General features: G+C 44.3%; 1 protein-coding gene across 1 annotated transcript in view; it reads left to right on the top strand.

Annotated features, from left to right (window-relative positions):
* ATXN1 (ataxin 1) overlaps positions 1 to 12,379 on the top strand; it is a 280,126-nt gene that overhangs the window by 63,898 nt on the left and 203,849 nt on the right. The gene's annotated exons all lie outside the window — the stretch shown is intronic.

Raw genomic sequence — 12,379 nt, 5'->3', positions numbered from 1 at the left:
TCTTGGGCATTTCATAATTTTTCTGTCTTAGCTTTCTTCCTTTTTCTTTGTATATATTCCCATGAGGAGATTAGAGTGAGTAGGCCTCAGAGAAGAAAGGGTGTATTGAGAAGTTTGAAAGAGAGCTCGCATTGTGAGGGCCAATGACCATGTCATCTTCTATGACTTGTACAATGCCAAACACACTTATTAAGCTTATCAAATAACGGCCCTGGTCTAGCAAAGCCCTTAAGTTTGTGCTTAATTTTGAACATGTGAGTGGCCGCATTGAAGTCAATGCTTGAAGTACGTATGTGCTCAAGTTCCTTGCTGATTTGAGGTCAATAATAATAAGATATTAGTTAAGGATTTTTTACCCAACTAGTGTGTTCTGTTTTTAAGCAAGTTTTTGTGGCTGTGGTTGTTTGGAGGTAGAAAAGGAATATAATTTATACTTAAATCTAGCTCTTCTATAGCCCTTTTCATCATAGAATCATAGAATCATAGAATATCAGGGTTGGAAGGGACCCCTGAAGGTCATCTAGTCCAACCCCCTGCTCGAAGCAGGACCAATTCCCAGTTAAATCATCCCAGCCAGGGCTTTGTCAAGCCTGACCTTAAAAACTTCCAAGGAAGGAGATTCCACCACCTCCCTAGGCAACGCATTCCAGTGTTTCACCACCCTCTTAGTGAAAAAGTTTTTCCTAATATCCAATCTAAACCTCCCCCACTGCAACTTGAGGCCATTACTCCTCGTTCTGTCATCTGCTACCATTGAGAACAGTCTAGAGCCATCCTCTTTGGAACCCCCTTTCAGGTAGTTGAAAGCAGCTATCAAATCCCCCCTCATTCTTCTCTTCTGCAGGCTAAACAATCCCAGCTCCCTCAGCCTCTCCTCATAAGTCATGTGTTCTAGACCCCTAATCATTTTTGTTGCCCTTCGCTGGACTCTCTCCAATTTATCCACATCCTTCTTGTAGTGTGGGGCCCAAAACTGGACACAGTACTCCAGATGAGGCCTCACCAATGTCGAATAGAGGGGGACGATCACGTCCCTCGATCTGCTCGCTATGCCCCTACTTATACATCCCAAAATGCCATTGGCCTTCTTGGCAACAAGGGCACACTGCTGACTCATATCCAGCTTCTCGTCCACTGTCACCCCTAGGTCCTTTTCCGCAGAACTGCTGCCTAGCCATTCGGTCCCTAGTCTGTAGCGGTGCATTGGATTCTTCCGTCCTAAGTGCAGGACCCTGCACTTATCCTTATTGAACCTCATCAGATTTCTTTTGGCCCAATCCTCCAATTTGTCTAGGTCCTTCTGTATCCTATCCCTCCCCTCCAGCGTATCTACCACTCCTCCCAGTTTAGTATCGTCCGCAAATTTGCTGAGAGTGCAATCCACACCATCCTCCAGATCATTTATGAAGATATTGAACAAAACCGGCCCCAGGACAGACCCCTGGGGCACTCCACTTGACACCGGCTGCCAACTAGACATGGAGCCATTGATCACTACCCATTGAGCCCGACAATCTAGCCAGCTTTCTACCCACCCTATAGTGCATTCATCCAGCCCATACTTCCTTAACTTGCTGACAAGAATACTGTGGGAGACCGTGTCAAAAGCTTTGCTAAAGTCAAGAAACAATACATCCACTGCTTTCCCTTCATCCACAGAACCAGTAATCTCATGATAAAAGGCGATTAGATTAGTCAGACATGACCTTCCCTTGGTGAATCCATGCTGGCTGTTCCTGATCACTTTCCTCTCATGCAAGTACTTCAAGATTGATTCTTTGAGGACCTGCTCCATGATTTTTCCAGGGACTGAGGTGAGGCTGACTGGCCTGTAGTTCCCAGGATCCTCCTTCTTCCCTTTTTTAAAGATTGGCACTACATTAGCCTTTTTCCAGTCATCCGGGACTTCCCCGGTTCGCCACGAGTTTTCAAAGATAATGGCCAATGGCTCTGCAATCACAGCCGCCAATTCCTTCAGCACTCTCGGATGCAACAGTGGATCTCAAAGCGCTTTATAAAGGAGGTCAGCATCATTACTCCCGTTTCACAGATGTGGAAATGGAGGCACTACTATAGTGAGGTGTTGTGGAAATATTATCTTGATATTGTATGTACTTGATGCTATACTGCACATCTTTTTAAAAAATGTGCTATTACCCCAGTAGGGTACGTGTGAGAGTCAGTCTGACAAGTGTGACAAACCTGGGTTCCTGGATTGGACTGTCAGCGATCCACAGAGTTGATTACCAATCCCATCATTTGTTGAAGTTCTTGTCTAGTGATTCATGCTGACAAAAAGGAAGTGGGAAATACAGATGACGGGGGAATAACAAAACACTATAAGATTCGCGATGTGACGGAGAGACTGCCGAGACTCATCAAGCCCTCGGATCGCTACCCCTTCCTGCTTCTCCACGTGGGCACCAATGATACTGCCAAGAATGACCTTGAGCGGATCACTGCGGACTACATGGCTCTGGGAAGAAGGATAAAGGAGTTTGAGGCGCAAGTGGTGTTCTCGTCCATCCTCCCCGTGGAAGGAAAAGGCCTGGGTAGGGACCGTCGAATCGTGGAAGTCAACGAATGGCTACGCAGGTGGTGTCGGAGAGAAGGCTTTGGATTCTTTGACCATGGGATGGTGTTCCATGAAGGAGGAGTGCTGGGCAGAGACGGGCTCCATCTTACGAAGAGAGGGAAGAGCATCTTTGCCAGCAGGCTGGCTAACCTAGTGAGGAGGGCTTTAAACTAGGTTCACCGGGGGAAGGAGACCAAAGCCCTGAGGTAAGTGGGAAAGCGGGATACCGGGAGGAAGCACAGGCAGAAATGTCTGTGAGGGGAGGGCTCCTGCCTCATACTGGGAATGAGGGGCGATCAACAGGTTATCTCAAGTGCTTATATACGAATGCACAAAGCCTTGGAAACAAGCAGGGAGAACTGGAGGTCCTGGTGATGTCAAGGAACTATGACGTGATTGGAATCACAGAGACTTGGTGGGATAACTCACATGACTGGAGTACTGTCATGGATGGTTATAAACTGTTCAGGAAGGACAGGCAGGGCAGAAAAGGTGGGGGAGTAGCACTGTATGTAAGGGAGCAGTATGACTGCTCAGAGCTCCGGTACGCAACTGTAGAAAAACCTGAGTGTCTCTGGATTAAGTTTAGAAGCGTGTGCAACAAGAGTGATGTAGTGGTGGGAGTCTGCTATAGACCACCGGATCAGGGGGATGAGGTAGATGAGGCTTTCTTCCGGCAGCTCACGGAAGCTACTAGATCGCATGCACTGATTCTCATGGGTGACTTTAATTTTCCTGATATCTGCTGGGAGAGCAATACTGCAGTGCATAGACAATCCAGGAAGTTTTTGGAAAGCGTAGGGGACAATTTCCTGGCGCAAGTGCTAGAGGAGCCAACTAGGGGGGGCGCTTTTCTTGACCTGCTGCTCACAAACCGGGTAGAATTAGTGGGGGAAGCAAAAGTGGATGGGAATCTGGGAGGCAGTGACCATGAGTTGGTTGAGTTCAGGATCCTGACGCAGGGAAGAAAGGTAAGCAGCAGGATACGGACCCTGGACTTCAGGAAAGCAGACTTCGACTCCCTCAGGGAACGGATGGCCAGGATTCCCTGGGGGACTAACTTGAAGGGGAAAGGAGTCCAGGAGAGCTGGCTGTATTTCAAGGAATCCCTGTTGAGGTTACAGGGACAAACCATCCCAATGAGTCGAAAGAATAGTAAATATGGCAGGCGACCAGCTTGGCTTAACGGTGAAATCCTAGCGGATCTTAAACATAAAAAAGAAGCTTACAAGAAGTGGAAGTTTGGACATATGACCAGGGAAGAGTATAAAAATATTGCTCGGGCATGTAGGAATGAAATCAGGAGGGCCAAATCGCACCTGGAGCTGCAGCTAGCGAGAGATGTCAAGAGTAACAAGAAGGGTTTCTTCAGGTATGTTGGCAACAAGAAGAAAGCCAAGGAAAGTGTGGGCCCCTTACTGAATGAGGGAGGCAACCTAGTGACAGAGGATGTGGAAAAAGCTAATGTACTCAATGCTTTTTTTGCCTCTGTTTTCACTAACAAGGTCAGCTCCCAGACTGCTGCGCTGGGCATCACAAAATGGGGAAGAGATGGCCAACCCTCTGTGGAGATAGAGGTGGTTAGGGACTATTTAGAAAAGCTGGACGTGCACAAGTCCATGGGGCCGGACGAGTTGCATCCGAGAGTGCTGAAGGAATTGGCGGCTGTGATTGCAGAGCCATTGGCCATTATCTTTGAAAACTCGTGGCGAACCGGGGAAGTCCTGGATGACTGGAAAAAGGCTAATGTAGTGCCAATCTTTAAAAAAGGGAAGAAGGAGGATCCTGGGAACTACAGGCCAGTCAGCCTCACCTCAGTCCCTGGAAAAATCATGGAGCAGGTCCTCAAAGAATCAATCTTGAAGTACTTGCATGAGAAGAAAGTGATCAGGAACAGCCAGCATGGATTCACCAAGGGAAGGTCATGTCTGACTAATCTAATCGCCTTTTATCATGAGATTACTGGTTCTGTGGATGAAGGGAAAGCAGTGGATGTATTGTTTCTTGACTTTAGCAAAGCTTTTGACACGGTCTCCCACAGTATTCTTGTCAGCAAGTTAAGGAAGTATGGGCTGGATGAATGCACTATAGGGTGGGTAGAAAGCTGGCTAGATTGTCGGGCTCAACGGGTAGTGATCAATGGCTCCATGTCTAGTTGGCAGCCGGTGTCAAGTGGAGTGCCCCAGGGGTCGGTCCTGGGGCCGGTTTTGTTCAATATCTTCATAAATGATCTGGAGGATGGTGTGGATTGCGCACTCAGCAAATTTGCGGACGATACTAAACTGGGAGGAGTGGTAGATACGCTGGAGGGGAGGGATAGGATACAGAAGGACCTAGACAAATTGGAGGATTGGGCCAAAAGAAATCTGATGAGGTTCAATAAGGTTAAGTGCAGGGTCCTGCACTTAGGACGGAAGAATCCAATGCACCGCTACAGACTAGGGACCGAATGGCTAGGCAGCAGTTCTGCAGAAAAGGACCTGGGGTGACAGTGGACGAGAAGCTGGATATGAGTCAGCAGTGTGCCCTTGTTGCCAAGAAGGCCAATGGCATTTTGGGATGTATAAGTAGGGGCATAGCGAGCAGATCGAGGGACGTGATCGTCCCCCTCTATTCGACATTGGTGAGGCCTCATCTGGAGTACTGTGTCCAGTTTTGGGCCCCACACTACAAGAAGGATGTGGATAAATTGGAGAGAGTCCAGCGAAGGGCAACAAAAATGATTAGGGGTCTAGAACACATGACTTATGAGGAGAGGCTGAGGGAGCTGGGATTGTTTAGCCTGCAGAAGAGAAGAATGAGGGGGGATTTGATAGCTGCTTTCAACTACCTGAAAGGGGGTTCCAAAGAGGATGGCTCTAGACTGTTCTCAATGGTAGCAGATGACAGAACGAGGAGTAATGGCCTCAAGTTGCAGTGGGGGAGGTTTAGATTGGATATTAGGAAAAACTTTTTCACTAAGAGGGTGGTGAAACACTGGAATGCGTTGCCTAGGGAGGTGGTGGAATCTCCTTCCTTGGAAGTTTTTAAGGTCAGGCTTGACAAAGCCCTGGCTGGGATGATTTAACTGGGAATTGGTCCTGCTTCGAGCAGGGGGTTGGACTAGATGACCTTCAGGGGTCCCTTCCAACCCTGATATTCTATGATTCTATACAATTACAAATCTTCTCTGTAATATGTGGCATGACAGCTGACATGGGAACTTCATCTACTTCCGTATCCTATCTCCTCGTTAAAGGAAAGGGTTTGGCTTAAATAGTCCTTTTACGTCCAACAAATTCTTCTGGCGCCCAGGTCCTTGTTATTCTACATTAAGGCTTTTGTTGCTTCCCTGACTGCGACTAATGGCCTTGGTGGTGTCCAAAAGCATTATCTTCTCTTGCTGGTTGTCATGCTGCTGCTGGTTGGAGGCTGGTCAGCTCCAGAGAGCTGAAGAATGTTAATGGTGTGATCGCTGGTGTTGCTACAGAAAGTTTCTGCTAAAATTACCTGTTTTCCATGGCATGAGGAGAATTCTATTTTAACATAGCTAAGTGAGCTAGATTGTTCACTCTGTGGACAACTACCTGTCGATAAACAAACACATGCTACTGAAAATCCAGCCTAACATAGCCAGCCTACAGGTGGGGTGGAGTTCAAGATACAGATCTCGTCTTTAAATGCTGAGCTAGCTCCTTTTAAAGGCAGAGAGTAATAGAGGGAAGAACCTCAAGGCAGTGTGCTCTGATAGCTGCTCTGCTCCCTTCAAAATCCATCTCAAGGGACCCAACATTTCTTAATTTTTCTAGGGGCCCTACATTTAAATATGCAGACTATACACAGGTGCAACATATTTCGCTACAGCGAAATACGCTACCTCTCTCCTTAACATCTGTGTGTACTTACCTCAGACAATTATAATTGTTTAAATATAGTGTTTACCGTTTTTCATGTGCATATCGAAGTTTTATGAAAGAACCTTATTTCTGGCACCAGATTGTCCAGATAGGAAGTATAGACAGTAATCATTTAGGAGGTGGCAGTGCAGTGGTTCCGATATTGGAACTTAGTTTTTTAAAGCAAGCAAAGTTTTGTAATCCCGCGGTGCATGGGCCTCCCGGACAGTTCAGTGGCAGCAATCATGAAGGTATTAACTGGGCTGGACCTCATGATTGTAATGTATTGATTTCCCACTTTGCCCCGCTGTACGTGCTCTGATACTGTGGCAGAGGAGTACCTACACAGAAATTCTAAAACAAAGGCCTGTTTCTGCCATCTACATGTCTGAGGTCTCCAGCTCAGTGATGGTGTCAGGAAAGATTACGCCTTTGAAGACATAATCCCGCCTCCTCCTGGGCACAAGGAGAAGCATGGTGTGGCGCAGGTCTTGCTACATCTTTTAACATGATAAGCAAACTCTCCACTCAGGGCTGGATGAAGGCCTGGAGACAACAGGTGTGTGCCTTAGGCTGCGAAAGCCATGTGATAAAGTCACCACCGCAGCTTTCAGGGTCTTTTTTTAAAAAGAATGTATTTTTCTAGTCCTCTCGTTTGCAAAGTCGTTTAGAATTCGAGTGCCGCAGATGTCTGAGTTCGCAGACAGCCTCCAGTGCAGGGAAGACCAGCAGCAGACACTAATGCCAGAGAGGAAGCCAACGAGTACTACATACGTCACCAGAGCAGAGCACATCCCCTCTTTGAGGTGAGGGGCCCTGCCGCTGCTTGAGTGGAGGAAGAGGCACCCTCCTGCCATTCCCACCACTGCCTGGGGGGAGCAATCTGGCCGTCATAATTTCTCCCTCCTCTGGTGGCATGGGAGTGTCTCTAGGGCTCTGGGTTACCCTAGTCTGGCCCTGACTGCATCCTGATGCACATGGGAGTGGAGCCATGGCTCTGCCCATTCCCTGACCAGAATCACCTCTGGAGCTAGTAAGTAGTGCAGGCAGTTCTAGTCATCCCCACCCGTTCTCTCCCCCCAGTACTTACAGATGGATTATCTGTGTCAGTGTGAGAGCATCTGTGCAGGGGAACAGTTCACTGTACGCTCTCTTCCCAGCCCCTGTGCAGTCACACAGGGGGAGGCATGATCTAAAACTCTTCCTGTGTAGTGCGTCCTGGGGTTTAATTTCTTTCTTTTCTTGATTCTTTGTTTCTACTGTTGTGGTTTTTGTTGGTTTTTATTGTAATCAGACATGTTAAAATGATTAAGTACAAATTGCTGGGGATGGAAAACTATCTTGGTCAGTTTAGCACAGACAACACCCTCAGACAAATGCAAGTATGAAGCAATCCAGCAGAAAGACTCTTTACGGTGTTGCCAACTCACGCCTTTTATCAGAAATCTCGTGATATTTAGTGTTTTTCTTAAAGCCCCAGCTTCTGGATTCAAGCAGCTATATAAAACAGTTCTGTGACTACTCAAAAACCATTCAGCCTTCCATGGATGGCTTTGCTCAGAGAGTTCCGGAAAAGGCAGTAGTGCTGATAAAAGTACAATCCAGCAAAGTGTTTCCTAGCTTGTATTTTCTAAGGACCAGATTCTGATACTGTTACTTATTTTGAGTAGCACCTCGCTCTACAAGGGGCCTTTTGGACTTCAGTGGGTTGCTTTGTTGATTAAGGTGCTATTTAAAATGTGTCTGTCACTTACCTACTTAGTTGTATATTGTAGTTGTTAGTAATATTTATTTATTAATTATTTATGATCACCGAGCCATTGTGCTTGGCCCTGGTTCCCATTACCATAGTATCGGAGTGCCTTACAATCTTTGTTCAGTGTATCCTCACAAGTCCTCACTGTGAGGTAGGGTCATACTACTGAGTCCATTACACAGATGGGAAACTGAGGCACAGAAAGATTAAAGTATGTAAGTGATTTAGGAGCCTAAGTGCCATTTTCAAAAGTGACTAAGGCTCAGATCCTCAAAGGTATCTCTCAGTGGAATTAGGCGTCTAAATACCTTTGAGGGTCTGGGCCTTAGGAGCTTGCATCTCACTGAAAGTCTTGGGCACTTCTGAAAATGTTATATGACTGGCCCAAGGTCACACAGGGAGTCTGTGGCAGAGCAGGGAATCTGGCCGTAAATAAATATTATTTATTTATTACAAAAATTAAAGATAAAGGTGAAAGTGAGAATTAAAAGACTTTATGTTGCTGTAGATCTTAAAATACAACTTTCCATCCCTTACATTTAAATAACACAAAGACTGTGACACAAACACACAGGGAAGCCAGGAAGTTGATAGCAAAGGCTGATAGCTGGTAACTCATGCCCATTACATTTTGTCTTTAATTAATACTGTTTGCAAGGTGGGGTGAGGCATAGATAGTCTTCCTTAACTTTGAACTTCCAGGCTTTTCAGTATTTGGGTCTCAAGTTTAAAGGGTCTCATCCTGCTCCCACAGGTCAGTGGGCCTAACTGTGCAATCCCTAGTCACACTGAGTGAGAGTAGTCTCCTTGAAGTCAGTGCAGTCACTCACATCAATGCTTATCAATGTGAATAAGCCTTCCATGGAGGAGACCAGTGTGGGCAGGAACAGGCTATAGTTACTTAAACAGGAGGTTTGGGGTTCTGTATGTAATATAAACTGCTTTAGGGACTGGTGAAATGCATGCCGTTTCTGTGCAGGTACTAAAAGAAAAGTATTAAGGGGTTTAGGGGTATTTCTGCCCTCTCTGAAGTACATGAGTTTTTGTTCCCGGTATTTTTTACAACTGGAGCTGCACCATCACTGATTTTACTTTTTGAATCACTGACCACTTTTGGAAAAGTTACTTTGTGTTTGCAGAAGAATGCGCAGTCATAGAGAGACGTGGATAATGACTCCACTTCTTAATTAAAAACAATGGAAAAAATTATTCAGTGCTGCCTGTCCGACATAGCTGAAAAAAAGCAAACAAACAGTTTGGCTTAAATGCACGTAAGCTCAGGAATTCTGTCCTCAGTCACATTGTGAAACTTCCTTGACTTCAGTGGGGGTTTCACAGGTGTAGCAGAGGGGAGAATTTAGCTATAAATTTTGTATAGCAATTCCAAATACAGTTCTAAAATTTGTTTATAAAACAATAACTAACATACCCAGAATCCAAAGGGGATTGTGAAATAGGATGAAGGATTCTCAAAGAGAAAATGAACTCAGTGCTGGTTCAAAGCACTAAGTCATTTAATACTGCAAGAGACAGCTTAAACCTTAAATACTGGACCAAATGCATCCCTGTCATAAATGGCTGTACATGAGGGTAAACCTGACCTATTGTTTTACTACAATCAAAAGAAGATTGAGCATGTTGGTGTAACGCTTAATCTCTTATTTTAAAATCAAAAACATTCATGCTTTTTTGGTGATTGTGGGGAATATCAAAATTGTATCGTATCATAAGAATGGCCATATTGGGTCAGACTAAAGGTCCATCCAGCCCAGTATCCTGTATACTGACAGTGGTCACTGCCAGGTGCCCCAGAGGGAGTGAACCGAACAGGTAATGATCTAGTGATCTCTCTCCTGCCATCCATCTCCACCCCCACCCTCTGACAAACAGAGGCTAGGGACGCTATTCCTTAGCTATCCTGGCTAATAGCCATTAATGGACTTAACCTCCATGAATTTATCCAGTTCTCTTTTAAACCCTGTTATAGTCTTAGCCTTCACAACCTCAGGCAAGGAGTTCCACAGGTTGACTGTGTGTTGAGTGAAGAAGAACTTCCTTTTATTTGTTTTAAACCTGCTGCCCATTAATTTCAGTTGGTGGCCCCTAGTTCTTATATTATGGGACCAAGTAAATAACTTTTCCTTATTTACTTTCTTCACACCACCCATGATTTTATATACCACTATCATATCCCCCCTTAGTCTCCTCTTTTCCAAGCTGAAAAGTCTTGGCCTCTTTAATCTCTCCTCGTTTGGGACCCGTTCCAAACCCCTAATCATTTTAGTTGCCCTTTTTTGAACCTTCTTTAATGCCAGTATATCTTTTATGAGATGAGGGGACCACATCTGTACGCAATATTCAAGATGTGGGAGTACCATGGATTTATATAAGAGCAATAAGATATTCTCCGTCTTATTCTCTATCCCTTTTTTAATGATTCCTAACATCCCGTTTTTCTTTTTGACTGCTGCTGCGCACTGCTGGACGTCTTTAGAGAACTATCCACGATGACTCCAAGATGTTTTTCCTGATTAGTTGTAGCTAAATTAGCCCCCATCATATTGTATGTACAATTTTTTCCAGTGTGCATTACTTTACATTTATCAGGTTTCAGAGTAACAGCCGTGTTAGTCTGTATTCGCAAAAAGAAAAGGAGTACTTGTGGCGCCTAACCAATTTATTTGAGCATCAGCTTTCGTGAGCTACAGCTCACTTCATCGGATGCATACTGTGGAAACTGCAGAAGACATTATAAATATATTTTATAAAATATATATGAATAAATATATAAATATATATTATAAAATTATAAATATAATGTCTTCTGCAGTTTCCGCAGTATGCATCCGATGAAGTGAGCTGTAGCTCACGAAAGCTTATGCTCAAATAAATTGGTTAGTCTCTAAGGTGCCACAAGTACTCCTTTTCTTTTTACATTTATCCACATTAAATTTCATTTGCCATTTTGTTGCCCCATCACTTAGTTTTGTGAGATCTTTTTGAAGTTCTTCACAGTCTGCTTTGTTCTTAACTATCTTGAGCAGTTTAGTATCGTCTGCAAACTTTGCCACCTCACTGTTTACCCCTTTCTCCAGATCATTTATGAATAGGTTTAATAGGATTGGTCCTAGGACTGACCCTAGGGGAACACCACTACTTACCTCTCTCCATTCTGAACATTTACCATTTATTCCTACTTTGTTCCCTGTCTTTTAACCAGTCCTTAATCCATGAAAGGATCTTCCCTCTTATCCCATGACAACTTAATTTACGTAAGAGCCTCGGGTGAGGTACTTGTCAGAGGCTTTCTGGAAATCTAAGTACATTATGTCCACTGGATCCCCCTTGTCCACATGTTTGTTGACCTCCTCAAAGAACTCAAATAGATTAGTAAGACATGATTTCCCTTTGCAGAAACCATGTTGACTTTTGCACAACAATTTATGTTCTTCTATGCATCTGACAATTTTATTCTTTACTATTGTTTCAACTAATTTGCCTGGTACTGACATTAGACTTACAGGTCTGTAATTGCCAGGATCACCTCTAGAGCCCTTCTTAAATATTGGCGTTATATTAGCTATCTTCCAGTCACTGGGTACAGTAGCTGATTTAAAGGACAGGTTACAAACTATAGTTAATAGTTCTGCAATTTCACATTTGAGTTCACACAGAGAGTCACTCTCTCTCATTCACTCACCCTCCCACCCTTCTTTCCTCCCTCCTTCAGCCAGTCTGTCTTGTGTTCTGTAAATTCCAAAATATTGTAGTACATATTTACTGTCTGGTCTGATATTTTCCCACATATCAGTATTAAAAAAGATGAATGTGACAAAGTGAACTGTGTGGATCTTTAGGCAGTCAATCAAACGTCACATAAATCTTCCTTAAATAATAATCATGAACGATCACTACTGTAGCAGTTTGTTATTTAACACAACATATTTTTCTGATTTGCATCTACGGTGATTCTTTCCTTTCCCTCATGCAATTTTGTATTTTGTTGAATGAGGTACTCATTTGTTCATTAACAACCATACTATAGTACAGTATAGTGTACCAGAGAACATGATTTTTTAAAAGTACTTCAAAGTTGTTTAAGGCAATTGGGGGGAAAAAGTGCAACCTACAAAACAGTCATCCGAGTGCTTCTGCTCTGGGTAGTTAACACAG

Source organism: Eretmochelys imbricata, chromosome 2, assembly GCF_965152235.1.
Source record: "Eretmochelys imbricata isolate rEreImb1 chromosome 2, rEreImb1.hap1, whole genome shotgun sequence".
Taxonomy (NCBI): domain Eukaryota; kingdom Metazoa; phylum Chordata; order Testudines; family Cheloniidae; genus Eretmochelys; species Eretmochelys imbricata.
This window is presented reverse-complemented; position numbering and strand designations above follow the sequence as displayed.